The sequence below is a fragment of the Miscanthus floridulus genome, chromosome 10 (genome assembly GCF_019320115.1).
Source record: "Miscanthus floridulus cultivar M001 chromosome 10, ASM1932011v1, whole genome shotgun sequence".
Lineage (NCBI taxonomy): Eukaryota > Viridiplantae > Streptophyta > Magnoliopsida > Poales > Poaceae > Miscanthus > Miscanthus floridulus.
This window is the reverse complement of record NC_089589.1, coordinates 30507896-30529095: the sequence shown is the minus strand read 5'-3', so window position 1 is coordinate 30529095 and position 21200 is coordinate 30507896.

Sequence of the window (21200 nt, the reverse complement as noted above, 5' to 3'; positions counted from 1 at the left end):
TAGGAAGCGTGTCAAGCGTAATATCACTGGACGGTCACATGAAACCTTAGATTTATTCATGGGTGCTGCGCGACCGCCAAGTCCGTCGCCGTCGCCCGTGTATCCGTTTTTAGTTTTGTTTTTTTTTCTTACCTGATCCCGTTTCTGCTAAAAAATATAGAAAAAAATACTATACAATACATGTGTGTTTAAAAAAAAACACATTAATTTTTTAGAAAAAAAAACATACGGCGAGAGCACGCGGCAGCGCAGCTGCACCAGCAGTGCGGTTTCTGCACCAGCGGCGCGGCACCAACAGACGAACGGGTAGGCAAACCGCTCTGTAATTTGTCTTTTCATAAAAAAAAATATTTTCTGTGATACGTGATCTATGATTTATAGATCTGTGATCTTGTGATTATCTGAAGGTAGAAGAAAGCTAGAGATGAAAGAAGAATAGAGACTATTGAATCATAATCTTATGGTAAAAAATATTATGTGTTAAAATTACATAAAACATATCGTGGTCCAGTAGATAGACTCAATACAGAAACAGGAACGGGAGAGGTACCCGTCCGTTTTGATGCCTAGCCAGCCGCTCAAAGACCCTGGCCAAACCAGAGCTGACCACCTGGCCCCAGCCCGCCGACGTGGTGCCCCACCAGTGGCCAGTCAACCTCCCACCTGGACCCCGCGTGGACCCAACCAGCGTCGCGTCTTGACCACCCGCGTCCGTCCCCTTGCCGGCGCGAACGGGAGAAATCTCCCGCGCGTGCCTCTTCCCTGCCCTGCTGCAGCTTGGTCCCATCTCCCTCCGTTTCCCGTGCATAGATGGGAATGCCCAGCCGCGTGGATCCCGCTTTGACCGCGGCGTGCCGGCTCCCCTTCGCACCGAACCCCGTGCCCGTGCCCGGTTTGTGAAACCCATCGTTGCCGCCCCTGTTTTCGCGTGACCGCGACCGCGGTTTCGGCTAAACCGCTGGGCCCTGCCTGTCCTCGCTTGTCCCTGCCGCCTTCCCTCTGAGACCGAGCACGCACGCGCGAATTGGAAATTCGCCGGCCCCGCCGCTTCGCACTTGCACCCAACTTACCTAGTGAGACCGACGAAAGGGCCCCACTGCCAGATGGCGCTCAGGCACTGGCCAGTCAACCTTCAAGAGGTCCCCCACAGCCGCTTGACCCAGCGCCGTCCCAATTTTCCCGCGCGCGACGACGCATTTGGGGAGAATTGGCGCGGGTTGCCGACCGAACCTACTGCACCGGCCCCACCTCATCTCATTTCGCGTGCGTGGCATGGAAAACAACCGGCGCCGCGCCCCTGGTTTGGCGAATACGCCGTCGCGTGGCGTGCGGCCAGTGGCCATCTCCCTTACCGCCACACGCACGGCCACAAAGACGGCAGCCACGCATGCTTTCACTCTGATCCCATGCGAATTGGGAGACCAGCCCCGCGCCGCCCGTTGTGGACGCACGCGAGCCAGCGACGCGTAACAAACCCGAGTGGCCGCTAGCCTCCACCAGCGGATCGCCGGATCGATCTTTGCCTTGGCACATTTGTGCTTCTTCACAGTGCATATCCCGGCCCCACACGACGTCAGCACATGCGCACTGGACCGAGACCAGGTGGTCGTCATTCACCATTCCCTAATTTATGTGTCGACATCGACAGGTGGCGGGGCCCATTACCTAGTCCTCATTCAATTACGTTCCGAAAATAATGCATTTCAGAAGTCCAGGTCACGGGTTGCATAGTCAAAATTAGTTATTTTAGGCAGATAGATTTGTTGCGTACTCCCTTCGCCCTAAAATACAAGCCATCCAAACGTACAAAATTTATCCTCAAATATAAAACATTATATTACATTGAATTAATTATTCATTTAATTCTCCTCAGAGTTGGTATGATCAATTTAGTTGAAGTGATTATCCGCAACTGTAATTAAAACAACCAATCAACACAGCTCTCCAGGTTATAAGGAAGGTCATTCTCAGCGGAAGTTTTATGGGCAATAAATAAGGTATTTTTGGTAATGTGGCAAAAGGAATTAATGAGGTGAGAGGTGAAATGAGTTTCATGGGATAAAACCATGTGTACATTGTTTCCAAGATAGTTTGTGTTTTGCATGTAGCCTAGGAAACAATAAAAAAATGAAACAATGCATTGTATAGAAGTATTTCAACTATGAATTAAATGCTCTCTTGGTTACGTGGCATTATTGAAAACACCAATATGAAACTCTCTGTTGAAAATAGCCTAAGGGGCATAATTTAATTTCAAAACTCATTGATAGTTGGTATCCATGTTCAAAAAAATCTTAGGTGGCATGCTAATTAATGATAGTGAAACTTCATGAAACTCTCCATTGAGAATAGCCTTAGAGGGTGTTTGGATCCGGTGATTAAAATTTAGGATGTGTCACGTGAGGATGTCGCATGTGGTGTTTGTATACTAATAAAAAAACAAATTATAGAATCCATCGGTACTCCACGAGACGAATTTATTAAGCATAATTAATCTATCATTAGCACATGTTACTGTAGCATCACATTATAAAATCATGGGCTAATTAGGCTTTCAAAGATTCATCTCGCAAATTAGTCGTAAACTATGCAATTAGTTTCATAATTAGTCTATATTGAATACTCCATGCATATGTCCAAACATTCGATGGGACAACGACTAAAGTTTAGGAGGAGCAACCAAACACCCCTTAGTCCAGTAGGAGTTTCTTGGGCATCAAATGAGGTGTCCTGTCAGCATTTTTTTGTGATGTGCCAAAGAATTAACGAGGAGAGAGGTGAAATGGGTTTCATGGGGATAAAATCATGTGTACCTTATTTCCAAGATGGTTTGTCTTGTATGTGGCTAAGAAACAACAAAAATATGAAACTATGCATTGTATGGAGGTATTTTAACTATGAATTAAATGACATTTTACTTAGTGGCATTCTTGAAGACATCGACATGAAATCCTCCATTGAGAATGGCCTTATTAACGAGAGAATAGCGTATCTTTTTAATACTGTGCCAAAATTTAAAACTACAACGGTTGCGAAACTGAGGGAATAGTAGTGGTGATGTGGGGTGTGTGTGTTTCTGTTGTAGTTTTAGGCACATTAAATAGCTGTCTCCTAAGATTTTTTTATGATATGATAAGAAAATAAAGAAGAGAGTACATGGTTTTTAACTTTTGATGAGTTATAAAATTAAATGTTATGAGAGCCTATGAAACAACAAAGATGAAACAATGCATCATAATTTCATCCTTATTTTGTTGATGTGGCATCTTGGAAACAACGATACGGACTGGCCTGACACAACCAATACTTTTCCCAAAAAAAATATAATTAATACTAGTTTGATCCCTCAACTTCAATAAGACAATAGGTTTGGGTGTGACCTATATATTGGTCCTGTTTGGATACTCTAGCACAGCTAGAGGTTAGAGTTAGTTTCTAGCTCAGGACTAGCCCTGAACTAACTCTAGCCAAAGAGATGTTTGGATATAAGGGTTAAAATGATAATAAATGTGTTTTTCAAATCATTGGTGCGGGTGAAAGTAGAGAGAAAACAGTGGACCCCACCTCAAATAGCCCCAACTAGCCCAAATAATCACCTCTTTGGGGGGATAGTTTTTTAGGGTGGGCTAGTTACAAATAACCCACTCTAGCCCTCCTGTTTGTCTACTTTAGGGCTAGTTGAGCTCCAACTAGCCCAAACTAGCTCTAACCCATGGATCCAAACAGGGCCATTGTAAGATGTGATGGAATGTAGCTAGAAGCAAAATAAACCCATATATAACAATTCGTTCCCAGTTTAGGCATCACAAACCATTTTGACTGAAATATAAATATTTCGGAACCCATTAAAACCGCACAAATCCACCGAAATTTCAAAAAGAAAAATGAAAAAAATGAGAACCCTGGCTTCTATCCTCCCTCCCATGGGGGGTAGTTGTCCAAAGTTCCAACCACACCTCTGCAACTCAGCCGCGCAGGCGCAGCATGATGAACTCTGGGCCTGGTTTAGATTGAGGTTAGGAATCAGTATTTGGCACTGTAGCACTTTCGTTTGTATTTGACAATTATTGTCCAATCATGGCCTAACTAGGCTCAAAAGATTGTCTCATAATTTACAATCAAACTGTGTAATTAGTTATTTTTTATCTATATTTAATACTCCATGCATGTGCCCAAAAATTTGATGTGATAGAGAGAGTAAAAAAACTTGCAATCTAAACAAGACCCTGCTCTTCTTGTCATAGGCTCGTCACATCCCACGAAATTGTATTACGGTCGCAAACGGACAACAGCTCTTACTGCCGACAATGAAAGCGTGTTTAGTTGGCCAAATTTAGGAATTTGGGCTACTGTAGTACTTTCGTTTTTATTTGGCAAATGGTGTTCAATCGTGGATTAATTAGGCTCAAAACGTTCGTCTCGCAATTTTCCAATCAAACTATGCAATTAGTTTTTTTCGTCTACATTTAATGCTCCATGCATGTATCACAAGATTCGATGTGATGGATACTGTAGCACTTTTTTTAGATTTTGGGGTGAAAACTAAACACGCTCTGACTACGCCCACCACAATTTCCGACGAATCCACATACCTCGAAAGTATCGATCCAGGAAAGCCAAGTGAAGAAACCCAAGATGGATTTGTAGAGATGTTGCTCGTAACACCCTAAAATTTGAATTTTTGAAAATATAGCTAAAATGAACTAATTTGGAGTTTATGTGCTCATGAAAACATAGGAAAATAAAAAAAATTCATTAAATTAAAATTTATCATAAGGTTTAGCAACATGTTTGTGCATGCAAGCCCTTGCATTTAATTTATTTGGTTGAGTGGTTTTGATTGAAAACTTCAAATGGTTTAAATTGTTTTTGCAAATGAAATTAAAAATGGCTTTGAAGTAAAATAAAAGAAAGAAAAGAAAATTTGAAAATAAAGGAATTTTTAAAGTTGTAAAATTTATTTTGAGAACTTACCAAAATTTCTTATTTTTAATTAAGTTGAAAAGTGTATTTGAAATTCTATTCAAATTTGGTTAGGTTCATATTTGAATTGAATTTGAACTAAGAAAAGAAATAGAAAAGGAAAAGAATAAAATCCCCTCTCTCCCCCTCTCTATCTTCAGCCCATACATCGTGGCAGCCCAGCAGCCGCCCGCTCCTGCTCCCGCTTCCGATGGCCCATCCTTCCCCGCCTTGGTTTTGGCCCACGCCAGCGCGCCGGCCCATTCTCGCTCCCCTCCTCTCCTTCGGCCTAGTGCAGCAGCAAGCCGCACCGACGCGCCGTTTCCTCGCGCCTGCGCTCACTCTCTAACAGCCCGACCCCGCCATGCTTCGCTGACATCCCGGGCCCCCATGTCAGCCGGTTTTCTTCTTCCTCGTACCGTCGCCGAACCGGACTCCTCCACCGCCGCGCCGAGTGTCCGCGTCCATCCCGTCGCCACCTTGCCTTGCGACTCAAGTAGCCCGGCCTCATAAATATCGAAGCCGAGCCCGCGCCGTTTTCCCCAAAATCGATTTCCAGCTGCTGTGCATCACCCCTGTGCCGCCTCGCCCGAGTCGCAGTGCCGCCGCCGAGCCGGGAGTCCGCCGCTGCTCCAACTCCGCCCTGGTTCCTTCCGATTTGGCGTGACCTCCACGTCAAGCTTCTTACAAAGCTCCGCGACCCCTCTGCATCCATCTACGCTGCCGCGTTCGGATCTCACCGAGCAGAGCATGCCCTCCCGCACGCCATGGAAGACGCTGTTCGCTGCTGTGCCGACGTCCACGAGTTGCTGCCGAGCTTCGGGTATAGGTGAAGAAGCTACCAACGTCTTTCCATCCTTCTCTCTTTCTCTCTATGTTGTTCTCATTGCCGCCGTGGTACGCAGGCAAGCCGTCGTCCTCCTCTTCGAGCCCCACGACGCCGCCAAGCCTTCTCCACCCGTGATGAACACCTAGGTGAGCACGCAGTCCTTCGCTTTGTCTCCCGGTGCTCTTAGTTTGGTACCATGGCCTCCGCGCTGTTTTTACCGAGCTCCGGCGAGCTCTGGTCGTCACCGGCCATGGCACCACCGGCCGTGAGCCATGCATGCATTGCGCTGTTCCAATCTGCTAGCTAGCTTGATGACATCATCTCCAGCGTCATGCTCTATATGTGGCCGTCTTCCTTTACAAAACAAACCCTGAAATACAATAGAAATACACATCATCCTGAGCCGTCCGTTTTTAGAGCAATGACCCAGATTACAACATATCCCTTCGCTGTTCTTTTTGCTAAAGCGCCCCTCTGTTTTTGGCAAATTAACCCACGGTCCAAAGCGCAATCACAGATTACGTTTTCTTCTTTGGAAAGCGTAGTTTCGTCGGTTTAGATCCAAAATACGTTTTCACTTATTTACAGATTTGCCACTGATTTTGTTTTAGCCATAACTTCTCCGTTTTAACTCCGATTTGATCCATTCAAATTGTGTTAGGTTCGTATTTACATTGTCTACATGCTCATACTATTGTTAGATATGTTTTTAACTTTTAAAATTTAAGATTAGATTTAATATATTATTTTAATAAAGGAAATCTTATTTATATCATATCTTCTGCGTTTTAGCTCCGAATTGACCCGTTCAAGTTGTGCTAGATTCATTGCACGAGATCTACGCATTAGTAACATTGTTTACCATATTACTATTTCTGAAATTTCATGATTTAAATTATATCTTGAATAACAATTATGCAACTGGATTTTATAAATAAAATATGATTTGTTTCACTTTAGTTTTATAATTCAAATCTAAATTTGACTTAATTCAATTTATAATCTCTATAAATTATCTTATATATGTTTTTATATAATTAAAACACATGAAGCTAATAGTTTTATATTTTCTCCTATGAGCAAATCTTTCGGTAGTTGTATCTTTTCAACCGTAGCTCCGACTAGCGTGCTTTTCGCGTCTGTGTGTTCATAAAGAGACGTAGATTCGTTTTATAAACTTTTTATCTTGATTTTATGTTTGGTTTATTGTTCTAATTTAGATCTATTGTTTGCTTCGTGTATGATTGTATGGATGCTTGTGTGGTGCTTTATGATTACGTCCAGTTGGTGAGATATACATGGTGATCAAGAAGAAGAAGAAGAGCGTTGAAGATTAAAGCTTACCGAAGGATCGGTGTTTTAAGGCAAATATAGCATGGGACCATACTTGATACCTATTCACCATTAATCATTTTATTCATGATGCATGTGTCTACCTTGGCAACTGTAGTAAATTCCCTAGCTAATTGATATCCTGGATTACTTGTTACCTTTGGGTTATTGCATTAGGTAGTATAATGCTAGTGCTCAATTACAACCATGATCTTGTAACTTGACTAATGTAATATGCAATAAACACTAAAAGATGCTTTTTAGCAATATGGAACAAGGGGGCTAGAGCATTGGGCTGTTTTTATGGTGCTCTAGATTTCTCTCCCTAAGGATTTATCTGTAAGTGATCATCCGGGACTTACAGTACAGCTGTGAGGGCTACATGGCTCTGGCTTTAGCTCAGTATGAGGACCTTTTCTAGCTTGTTAGTGGTTACCTTTATGGAGCAAGAGGGGTGTGTTCCAGATTGGATATAGTGCGGCCTCTGTCCGTCAGTGTATAGGCTACTCGTCATTGTGCCTGTCGGAAGGGGAGCTCTACATTTGCAGGCCACAGAAACCTAGCGGCCCTAACTTGTTAGACGAACCTTTGAAAGGCTTCATAATGAACCCTGCTGACCTTCCTTGGTAGTGGGTCAAGAGGCTCGCGACCTCGGGCGAAAGGGTAAATCACAACCCACAGTGAAAGTGTACAACCTCTGCAGAGTATAAAACTGGTATATCAGCCGTGCTCACGGTCACGAGCGGCCTTGCAACATTTACGGAATAGATGATCACTAATGGTTAATGATGATGAACACTAAAGATATGGATGATGAAGATGCTCACTAACTATTACTGTTTATGCTATTCATTATTCATGTTTACCTGATCATGTGTTTATGGGCTTGTGATAAACTTGTTGCCACCCAATTGCTAAAAGATGACTCATTAAAAGCTAATCGTAGTTAAACCAGTGTCAGCCTTTTGAGCCTCATGAACCCTATGTTATATTTGTTAAGTACGACATGTACTTACGCTTGCTTTATATTTCACATATTTGGAAAAATCCCGGATGGGTACCAGATCGCTAGAGTTTGGAGGAATTAGGCTTGTGATCAACCAGTCAGTTGTCCCTGTGGAATTGTAGTCTTCACCCGAAGATCGGAGTTGTCTTTCCGCTGTTTGCTATCTAAGGTTATATTCTTTATACTAAATACGTTATATATTGAGCATTGTCTATTAATATTACCTTTATTTGTAGCTATATGTGAGATTTGACTTTCTGAGCTCACATCTGGTTTTATTGGTGCTACGTTGCTGCTGGACGGCTGTTTCATCCTCGAGTTCATGTTCAAATGGATTGTAGATGGTGCCGACCCACTTCACAACGTCGGCTGGGGCCTCGCCCTGCTTAACTCGGATCTCTTATTTGCTGGAAAACCAGATCCCCTTCTTTGTTCTGGTGAGTCTATACACAGTAATGAGTAATGGGAGGGCGCCAAGGGACGGGAATCCTGAGACGCCGAAAGAACAGCTTGTCTACAGTCTCATCTGCCTTCTCCAGAATGACACCTCCTCACAGGAACTCACTGTCCTCCCTGTCCCTGGTACGGTATTCACCGTGGAGATCCACCATCTTCTCCACCTCTACCATGAAGCCTTCATGCCCAAGCCCGGCGATAATTCTCTTTCTGACCAGGCACCGCAAACTCCCGGAGCTACTTCTGTTGAGGCAGAGCACTTGTCTGGCAGCAATTATGCCACGGTGATACCTTTTGCACGACACAGCTACGCGAGGCCGGCGTCCTGTTCAAGAGGAAGAAATCGCCCAAGCACATGTTCTGTTGGAGTTGTTCCAAATTCACTCCAGGATATAGGCCAGGCTTCTGACGGAGCGAAGCGGAGGCCCGTCGCCGGAGGCTTGGGCCGGAGCGTAGCGGAGTCTGAAGCCGGCCCATCGGGTCTCGCCCCTGTGTTCGGGGGGTGCGGGGGGCGGAGCCCCCCGCGGTACGGTACGGTATATATACCCTTGCTAGGGTTTCGTGGAGACTTGATTCTCTTGTAAGCCACCATAGGCGTGTAACCCAAAACTCTTGAGATAGTGAGATTGTTGCTGGCTGGTGCCCGTGGTTTTTCCCCTTCACACCGGAGGGGTTTTCCACGTTAAATCGTGTGTCTCCTCTGTGGTTTGATTCTTTACTTCATATTCCTATACGTCGTTCATAACATGTTCGACATCACATTCTCCTCCCGTGGGGTAATGGAGATACCCCGCGTGGAGATCGACCACGCGAACAAGCCGCTCCTGGTCAACCTGATCGCGTTCGAGCAGAGCATGGGGAAGAAAGGGGCAGCCGCGCCTTTGACGAGCTACACGACGCTCATGACCGGGCTGGTCAGGACGGGCAAGGACGTCGAGGTGCTGCAGAAGCACGGGATCATCGACAACATGCTGTCCAGTGAGGATGACGCGGCTAAGAGCTACTTCAATCCCCTCGATGATTGTTGCACTCTAGACTACAACGACCATTACTACGCAACTGAGTTCGCACAATTGAACAAGCATTACAAGTCCAAGTGGAACAAGTACAATGCTAAGTTCTTGCGGGATCACGTACTGTGCCAATCCATGCTCGATTATCTCGTTCGTCGTCGCCGTGAGGCTCCTTTGCCGTCTCCCAGGCATCCATTGCTTTCTACCGCTTCCACAACCACCATTAACTAGATGGGTATTAGTGGAGTATTTTTTTTCTCATATTGTTGTCCCGAGTATTTCATGTTGCTATCTTATCTTATGTGCTTTTTTTTTCTAAAAATGTCCCTTGATGTAAACCCTTCGATTCGAAAATGTACGTTGTTCTAAACTTCGAACCATTGGCACTGTCTTTAGAAACCATATATATTTGATCAAACTACTAGAGAACTGAGCATCACAACCGACACATCATAGCTGGTTGACACATCCATAACATATTGACATTGACGTCGTCGCCATCAAGAACCAAGACTGTAAGCAACCATCAGAATCGATTGGAGGGAAAAACATCTTGTGATACCTCCGAGTCCAGGTATCATTATAACCTGTTGACAGCAATAACCGGATCTGTTTACTGGGCATAAAATAACTGGTTTGAGATACAAACCGAGACTGATAGTTCGTAAAGCATAAACTCCAAAATACGCCTTCCCACGAGGTCTATATTACTGTATACCTGTGCCATATTTTGTGACCTCTTCCGAGTGCTCATAAGTATTATCATCGCCTATGTAAATTTCTTGACTCGTATTTTTTTGTGCTAATCCAAGAATTTCTCCATTTCTACGTTGACGGCCAAGTTGAATTTTAAATTGTGATTTGTGGCCTCGAGGCCATACGTGAATCACTATTTGAATGGTAAGTGTGTGATTGGCATATTCTTATATTCCGACATATCTTGCACTTGCCCGTGTTCAAAAAAGTTAGCCTATAACGTGTATATTATGTGCAATGGAGGTTGGATTATATTTGGGTTATCCAGAAGTTCTAGGATGTCTATTAAAACATTATTTGGATTTTTTTTAATTTATCGTACATGAGTGCGGTGAATATATATATATATATATATATATATATATATACACACACACACACGGTAAAGCTATTTTGCAGCTGGCCACAGAATAACTTATTCTATGGCCACCTTGATTTACGATAATGTTTGTACCAATTTACGATAATGATAATACATATTTATGATACATGGGTTAGTATAATTCAAGATGATACTTACCATAATGCTATAGTAAATCACTTATGAGGGAGTTACCATAATCTCGTAAATTAGTATAGTAATTATCGTAACTCAAAGTGGCCACAGAATAACTTATTCTATGGCCAGCTAAAGAACAGTACGCGCGCGCGTGTGTGTATATATATATTAATGTGGATTTTATTACATGGGGATAGCTACCCATGTCTCAGATTGATGCCAAGTGGCGCACCGGATGGTTGGATGGGGGTTACTCTTTGTGGCAAAAGAAGTACAACGCCAAACCATGTCTGGTCTTTTTGGTGACACTGGACTACACACGCTGCCGATTGCCCAGGCGCAACGGAGTCACGCGTTCTACCACATCGTCCTATTCCCCTTCTATTAATTTTTACAGGCTTAACATGCATGCACAAATGAGCACTACTACTATACCACATCATCCGTGGCAGGTGACATCAGTAGAGAACATACCTTTGATCCAATGACCAAATTAGGCTCTAGTCCCGAAAAATATTGCGCCCGGGACTAGAGGGACCTTTAGTCCCGGTTGGTGGCTCCAACCAGGACTAAAGGTCCCTGCCCAACGGCTCCTGCGCCAGGCCGTTGTGGCAGGGGACCTTTAGTCCCGGTTGGAGCCATCAATCGGGACTAAAGGTCGACCTTTACTCCCGGTTGGTGGCTTCAACCGGGAGTAAAGCTCTTGTCCCGGCTAGTGGCGTGGCCCGGGATTGGAAAGTGACCTTTAGTCCCGGTTGGATCCACCAACCGGGACTAAAGGTCCCCCCTATAAATTCTGCTGGCCGTCTTCTTTCTCCCCGAGCCCGTCCGAGAGCTTCAGTTCAAATTTAAGCAGTGTTCTTGCTCTTTCTCCATCCATGGTTCGATTCCTCTATCGATTTCTTCGATTCCTCCGTCGATTCTTCGGTTCTAAAGGTTACCAACTTCATACTCTCATGTTTCACTATTGTCTTATCTCATTTTGTTCACTATATATATATGGTTCTTTATTGTGGTTTTTTTCATTTGTAAGCAATTTGAGCTTAAAATCACTTCAAGCTTGCATATTTACATGAAGGAAGGTTAAAGTGGCTATTAAAAACTAGTATTCACCGTTTATTTGTAGCATGCATAGCATACTTCATTGTTTAGAGATATAGAGAATTTTAGAGTTTTTTTAATTTTATTTGTTTATAAAATGAGAAATTTATAGTGTATTAAAAAATGAGTATAGAGAGTAGATGTCAACTGCTTCCGGGTCCTCGGCCTCTCATGGGTTTCCAAAGCGACTTAGGCCGGGCAATTGGTGCATATTTCTGTAACATGTTTTTTTAGTAAAGTCTAAGTCTCTAACATGTTTTTTGGCTGCAGGAGCTGGACCTCGCGTTTGACACCTTGGATGTAAGCCACCGCCGCCACCATATATAATCCGTTTATGATGGATTAATTGCTCCAACCTTTTGTAATCGGATGGATACATGTGCCGAGCCCTCGTGCCGGCAATCTTGTAATGCGATTTTGCGCTGAGCCATCGAGCTCGGTGGAGCACGGGCGCGGCCCGGTGTCTCGTCGTTTCCTCCTTTTTGCACGGTAGCTTATGACGGCTAGTTAGAAAATTGTAGAAAATCCATACTAGTTGAACTTACGGACCGTGTTCAGCTCGGCGAGCATGTTCTCTGCCGAGCGGTAACGGACGTCAAGGAGGAGCTTTGATTCTACGAGGGAGAGCGGCAACGGTCATGGAAGACCGTGTTCCCTTCCTCGTAGAATCGAAGCTCTTCAGTGGCCAAGTACGGTGCCGGCCGGTGGAGAAATGCTCGCCGAAATGATCACGTAAGTAAGGTCAACTAGTACGGATGGTTATTTATTCACACGTCCCAATATCGTCGCAGTAGTCTGTCAATCACCATACCCAAACGTAGTATATATATAAATATAAATGATAAATGATTATTATGTGTGTACACTCCCATTCTTCTATTAACCTGCGGAAATATCATGTGAATTACTTACCTGCCCAGCACTACGTACGAAGCAAAACAGGTAGTCTGCCCTTTAGGATTAGAAATCCAGAAGATACATGCATGTCCTAATGACTGCATCCTCTACCATGGCACGGAGTACGAGAAGTTGGATGCATGCCCTGTATGTCACACGTCGCGGTATAAGATCAGGCGAGATGACCCTGGTGATGTTGAGGGCGAATATCCCAAGAAGAAAATCCCTGCCAAGGTTATGTGGTATGCTCCTATAATACCACGCTTGAAACGTCTTTTTAGAAACAGAGACCATGCAAAGTTGTTACGATGGCACAAAGAAGACCGTAAGGTAGACAATATGTTGAGACACCCTGCTGATGGGTCCCAGTGGAGAGCAATCGATAGAGAATTCCCCGAGTTTGCAAGTGACGCAAGAAACTTATGGTTTGCTTTAAGTACGGATGATATGAATCCTTTCGGGGAGCAGAGCAGTAGTCACAGCACTTGGCCCGTTACTCTATGTATCTACAACCTTCCTCCCTAGTTATGCACGAAGCATAAGTTTATTATGATGCCGGTGCTCATCTAAGGCCCAAAGCAACCTGACAACGACATCGATGTGTACCTGAGGCGACTAGTTGAAGAACTTCTACTTTTGTGGAACAAGCCAGGTGTACGCATGTGGGATGAGCACAAGCAGGAGCACTTTGACCTGCAAGCATTGTTGTTCGTAACAATCAATGATTGGCCAGCTCTAAGTAATCTTTCAGGACAATCAAACAAGGGATATAATGCATGCACGCACTGTTTCGGTGACATAAAAGGTATATTCTTGAAAAAGTGTCGTAAGGTCGTGTACCTTGGGCATCGACGATTTCTTCCTGTAAATCACCCCGTAAGAAAGAAAGGCAAGCATTTTAAAGGTAAGGCAGACCACCAGACCAAGCCTCACAACCAAACTAGTGAGGACGTCCTCGATATGGTCAATGATGTGAAAGTAATATTTGGAAAGGGACCTGGCAGCCAACCTATTTCGAAGGACGCCAATGGTCACGCACCCATGTGGAAGAAGAAGTTCATATTTTGGGAGCTACCCTATTGGCAAGTCCTAGAGGTCCGCAGCGCAATCGACGTGATGCACCTGATGAAGAATCTTTGTGTGAACCTGCTAGGCTTCATGGGCGTGTATGGGAAGCCTAAGGACACAATTGAAGCACGACAGGACCTGCGGTGTTTGAAAGAACGAGACAACCTACATCCAGAGAAGACAGATGATGGACGCTAGTACTTAAGTCCTGCCAGCTACACTCTTAGCAAAGAAGAGAAGGACAACTTGTTTGAATGCCTAGATAGCATTAAGGTACCGTCTGGATTCTCCTCGAATATAAAGGGTATAATAAATGTGCCAAAGAAGAAATTTGGACACTTAAAGTCCCATGACTGCCACGTGCTCATGACTCAATTGCTTCCAGTTGCATTAAGAGGAATTCTACCGCCAAATGTATGTCTAGCCACCATGAAGCTATGTGCATTCCTCAATGCAATTTCTCAGAAGGCAATTGATCCAACAGATCTAGCGAAACTACAGAATGATATGGTTCAATGTCTTATCAGCTTTGAGTTGGTGTTCCCTCCTTCCTTCTTTAATATCATGACACACCTCCTAGTTCATCTGGTCAAGGAGATTACTATTCTCGGTCCTGTGTTCCTACACAACATGTTCCCCTTTGAGAGGTTTATGGGAATCCTAAAGAAATATGTTCACAACCGTGCTCGTCCATAAGAAAGCATCGCCAAGGGCTACGGAACAGAGGAGGTCATTGAGTTCTGTGTTGACTTCATTCCCGATATTAACCCGATTGGTGTTCCTGAATCACGACACGAGGGGAGACTAAGTGGAAAGGGGACACTAGGGAAGAAAACATATATTGGTAAGGGTGATGATTATTTCAATAAAGCACACTACACAGTTCTACAGAACTCCTCCTTGGTAGATCCGTATATCGAGACACACAAGAACCTCCTCCGATCTGAGTTCTTAGGGAAGTCTGAAGCATGGATTACGCGTTAGCGCATGGAAACTTTCAGCGATTGGTTGTGAAAAGAATGCTAGGGTGATGAGAGTATTGATGAGGAGCTATATTTGTTGGCTAGGCAGCCATCGTGGCATATCCTCACATACAAAGGGTACGAGATAAATGGGAATACATTTTACACAGTAGCACAAGATAAAAGGAGCACCAACCAGAACAGTGGTGTCCGCATAGATGCCACCGACCCTACTAGGAACAAGCAAACATACTATGGCCGCATAGAGGAGATATGGGAACTAGACTATGCATCTCATTTTAAGGTACCTTTGTTCAAGTGCTAGTGGGTAAAGACGACTGGAGGCGGCGTAGCAGTCGACAACTAGTATGGAATGACAACAGTGGACCTCAACAATATTGGGTACAAAGGCGAACCATTTGTCCTTGCGAAGGATGTGACTCATGTGTTCTATGTCAAGGACATGTCTACAAAACCGAAGAGAGGAAAAAACGACAACCACCCAATCAATGATGAGCCAAAGAGCCACATAGTTCTTTCAGGAAAAAGAAACATCATCGGAATTGAAGACAAGTCAGACATGTCAGAAGATTATAAAAAGGATGACCGAATTTCACCCTTCACAGTGAACAAAGACCCTAGCATGCAGCTAAATGATGAGGACACTCCATGGTTACGGCGCGATCATAACCAAGGGACATACGTCAAGAAGAAGTTTACTACTGTGCCCGCTTGATATATATATTGATGTTCAATAGTGTGTATTAGAGATATTATGTAATAATTGTGAATTTATGTTTGATGTTGAATTATGTCACGTTGAAATGATGTAAAAACAAATTTATGTTTGATGTTGGGATTATGTCATGTTGAAATGATGTGAAAACAAATTTATGTTTGATGGTGGGATTATGTCACGTTCAAATGATGTGAAAACAAATTTCCAGTCGAAACACAAGAGTTTTTCTGAATTTAATTAAACACTATATTTTTGCATTATCGAAATAGTAATTTAAACACTATATTGTGTTTTAAAACTTGTTAAAAAAAATTAAAACTTTAGGTCACATAATTTTCCTATGTGCAATAAAGCAAAATAGAATCTATATTTTTTAAAATATTTTTATGTCTTTTATTTAATTTTTTGTGCAATTAACTATCCTTTTATCATTTGTGTAAAAAGAAATATATTAAAATCCTTATGAATTGGCGGGCAGCGAAACTGCAGTTTGACTGCCCGCCAAAAACCTTTAGTCCTGGGCGCCACCATCAGCCAGGACTAAAGGTTACCTTTAGTCATGGGTGCCACCACCAGCCGGGACTAAAGGTGCGACCTTTAGTCCCGGGCGTTAACAGGGACCGAGACTAAAGGGCATTTAGTCCCGGCTGGTGGTGGCGCCCGGGACTAAAGGTCCTCTCCCTTATATAGCCTCTGCGCCCGCCCCGACCCCTCTTCTTCCTCCTCCCCACTGCCGAGCCAAGCCCTAACAGACCCGCCGCCGCTCGTCCGATCCGCCGCCGATGCCGCACCTCGCGAGCGCCCGCACGCACACCGGCACCCCACCTCCTCGACGTCGCGCTCACCGACGCGCCGCCCCCCGACCACCCCGGCCCAGCGCCCCGACGCCCCACCGCCCCGACGCTCGGCCCCGACGCCACACTATGGCCCGGCCCGACGCCACCACTGACGCTGATGCTCGGCCTCGACGCTCGGCCCCGACGCCACGCCGCCCCTGGCGCCCGACGCCACGCCGCCACTGACGCCACGCGCGCGGCCCTGACGACTCCACCCTAGCCCGGCCAGCCACGACGCTCGCGCCGCCACCGACGCCACCCGACCCAGCCACCGACACTGCCCTCGTCATCACTGCCTCCGGACGCCCATCACCGCCGACCCCTACGTATGTCGATCGTCACCGCTGACCCCTACGTACATTGATATGTGTTTGTATGTGATATATGCAGAGGAACACCTTGTTGTGTTGTATGCAGAGCAACGCCGTCGTTGTGTTGTATGTGGAGCAACGCCGCCTCGTTGTGTTGTATGCGGAGCAACGCCGCCTCGTTGTGTTATATGCAGAGCAACGTCGCCCCGTTGTTGTATATGCGAAGCAACACCGCCCCGTTGTTGTATATGGGGAGCAACGCCGCCCCGTTGTTGTATACCCTAGCGAGAACGACAATTCGCCCTAGCGAGAACGACGATTTGCCCTAGTGAGAACGACGAATTCGCCCTAGCGAGAACGACGAATTCGCCCTATCGTTCTCGCTAGAGCGACGCCCTGGCGAGAACGATGAATTCGCCCTATCGTTCTCGCTAGAGCGAATTGTCGTTCTCGCTAGGGCGAATTCGTCGTTCTCGCTAGGGCGAATTCGTCGTTTATATGACTTGTTTACATGTATGACTTGTTTATATATATGACTTGTTTATATGACTTGTTTACATATATGACTTGTTTACATATATGACTTGTTGACATATATGATTGTTTACATATATGAATTGTTTATATATATGACTTGTTTATATGACTTGTTTATATATGTGACCTAGATTTATTTTGTATATGACTTATTGTACATATATGACTTGTTTACATATATGAATTGTTTATATATATGACTTGTTTATATGACTTGTTTATATATGTGACTTAGATTTATTTTGTTTATGACTTATTGTACATATATGACTTGTTTACATATATGACTTGTTTATATATATGTGACTTAGATAAATTTGTATATGACTTATTGTATATATATGACTTGTTTATATATGTGACTTAAATTTTGTTAAATTTGTTAGATATGGCTGCCCTGGGAGACAACATGGAGGAAGAAATGATGAATATTATTGCCAATGCTGGTGAGCAGGATGTTGATGACGGAAGTCAATACCTAGCTCTTGAAAAAGAGCAAGAAAATGTTTTGCAAGAAAATATAGGCGAGGTATATATACTAAATATATATTATATGTGAATATTGTATATATTTCTATGGACAAAAGATATTTATTTATTATTTTTTTATATGTAGCCCTCTAGATCGGCGACCACAACGGTGAAGAGCAAAAATGTTCGAGGACCGAAGAAACCACTGGAGGGCCGGTATATAATATCGGAATTCAATATCGAGACAGGCGAACCACTTGGTCCACATAAAAGGAAATTCATGGAACACTGTGGGTACCTTCTAAGGGACAAAATTCCGATCAGTATCCATGAATGGAAGAAAAAGATCAACGAGCCTGATGTTAGTTTTGTCTCTGATGTTGACAAGAATTTGCTCTGGAATGATATCCTTGCCCATTTCACGTTGCAAGCGGATGATTATGATGATATCAACGATGATGAATTGAAGGAGCTAGTTCGACCGTGGGCTATGAAGAAGATGGCCACACAATTCCAGACTTGGAAGAAACACCTATACAACACATACATCAAGAGGAACGAAACGCCGAATTTCAATACTGCTACGGGCCCGATCTCGAAACAGAGGCCCTATTGGAATGATTTCGTAGAGTACAAGACATCAGCAGAGGGTGAGGCACGGGTGAGAAGGAACCAAGAGAATGCCCGAAAAAGGTATACCACCATGACATAAGATCAGGTGGCTACGATACTGCCATTCCGAAGTGGCAAAAAATGGAAGCGGACATTATTGCCAAGGGGATCGAACTAGAATCAGCCAAGTGGCCCCCACGCTCGGAGAATTGGTTTTTCGGTCATGGGGGAAGACTCGACCCACAGACCGGTCTGGCAGTGTATGGGCAAAAACTCGAAACAGCAGCACGCCGATTGGCTTTTGCTATAGAAGCTAAAGAGATTGGTGTGTTCAAGCCCAATAGAGAGAAGGATGAGCTGACGTATGCCATCGGGACTGCTGAACACACTGGCCGAACCAGAGGCTTAGGACGCAACACTCCATGGGTTCATGGTTTCCCTAATGACAGGAAAACCTACCGAAGCCGCCAGAGAAGCAAGGAGGAGCAAACAGCGCGGGTGACAATGTTGGAGGAAATGGTGCTTGAAGCAAAGGAGCGAGAAAAAGCAATGGAAGCAAGAATGCAGAAAGAAATCAGAAAGCAAGTGCAGATAGCAATGAGTGCCCAGAGGCAGGCATCAGAGCCAGGAATGAATGTTAATATTAGCCCCCCTAGTCAGTTGAAAAACAGTTGCGCTTCCACTGAGCTGCCAAAGCAAGATGACGCAGCGCTGTGCTTCCCCGTGGATGATGTCACTACTCCAATGACATCAATTGAGCTACATGTTCCAAGGGGGAATGACACAATCAAGGTTGTTGTCGATGTTTTTACTCCTCCAGACCCTACCAAGACACCAAGAATCCATGGAGCACCAATACAACCTGGATATGCTAGGGTCACAGTGGATAAAGTGAGCAAAGGTTATGAGGATCTAGCTCTTGACATTCCTGGAGGTGATGGAGAGAAGACTCTAGGAGAAGCAGAGAAGGCATATATACTATGGCGTAAGCGCTACATCATTATCCTTGGGGAGTCTGCTCCACCGCCAGCAGACATTAGGTGCAAACAAAAGTTAACAAAACAATTTTTTGATAATTTTCTACGGGTATGACTAATACTAAGCATTTACTTATATCTCATTATTTTTTGTACTCACAAAGCAGGGCCTCCGCCAACCAAAGTCCAGTTGTTTCTTCTCCCGACCATAATAGTGCTCAGGGCAATGATGACGCCTTCGAAGGCACTGCTGCATCCCCACCATCTCCAACTCCTCCGCCGCCTCCAAGGAAGTCCACAACTCCTCCGCCGAGGTCTCCAACGCCTCCGCCGCCTCCAAAGTGCACTGCCTCCAAGGCGGTCTCCAACGCCTCCCCCGCCTCCAAGGAAGCCAGCCCCTAAGAGGTCCGCCCCGCAAACGAAGCCGTTGCCCTGCCCGCCGGCAAAGAAGTAGAAAGCAAATACTCATCCAGTTATTCTCCAAAAACTATCTTATGAGAAAAGTGAACAGAAATTAAAAGATGCAGTACAAAAAGAAGTGACAGATTTCTTTGAAGGTGCAAAACAGGCACGACGAGCGAGGGAGAACTCGGAGCCATCATACTTCTTCCTACCTCCAGATCAGCTAAGAAAGAAGTTGGAACAAAAAAACGGGATTTTCTTAAGAGCGCCACGAAACAACCGATATCGGACTATGACCGCTCTCTCACCAAGTCATATGAGGCGGCGCAAAAAAAGAAGAGAGTAGGGAAAGGTGTTGCACAACTCGGACAACAATCGCAACAATCAATCCCCCCCTTGTCGTTCCTAACGAATATGGTTCAAACTTAAACTTAGTGGAGGAGGTAGGCGGCTATGAGTCGTTTCTTCAGTTTTATGAGGACACTGGTTTGAACCTTGCTGACGTGCTCGCTGAAGTACCATCTGCTCCGGAAGTGGATCCTTACAAGAAATTTGTACCAGGCCAGAGTCTATACAACCCAGAGAAATTAGGTGAACTGGGTACGCAAATGTACCTGCTAAACGGGTGGTACATGTCGGCGTCTGATGCGGGACAAATCTATCTTTCTATCAGAATTAGAAACCACCATTACTTCCGTGGCAACGACATTATCTATGTCGAGCTTCCAGAATTACACCAACTATGCCACCTGGACTCTCTCGACAAAAGTCTCATTAGTTGCTATTGTCTATAAGTGTGACTATTTTCTACTATATTCACAATTTCTTTATTATATATTCATAATATATATTCACAATTTTCATGTATGCAGATATGAGATGACAGAACTTAGAAAGAGAAAGGATAATGATGTTGGGTTCGTTGATTCGTATGTCGTATACAAACACCCTAACCCCCCGAAGGATTATAAGCCTCAACCTGAGAGAAATCTCATGAATTTCTTAGTGAACCAACACGACAAGAAGGAGATACTCTTCCCCTACAATTTCAAGTGAGTGTTATTATAAGTAATTAATGTCGATCATATATATGGGACATCAATATTTCCTTACTAGATAGTTACCTCTCCCCCCCCCCCCACACACATATATATATATATATATATATTTATGCATCAATCACTGGATATTGATGGTCATCGATATGACCAATAGTAGATTGAAAATCTTAGACTCGTTGAGAAAAGCGCAAACGGAGTATCAAGACATGATAGATATTATACAAGGGTAATTAATTTAGTTTCTCTATAACAACATATATATAATGGCGCCGATCTCTCAACAATTATTAAAGGTTAAATTATTTTTTTTATTTTATTAGGAGCAGGGTTTGGAAAAGGTTCATTGAGGAACAAAAAATGAAATATTACAAAG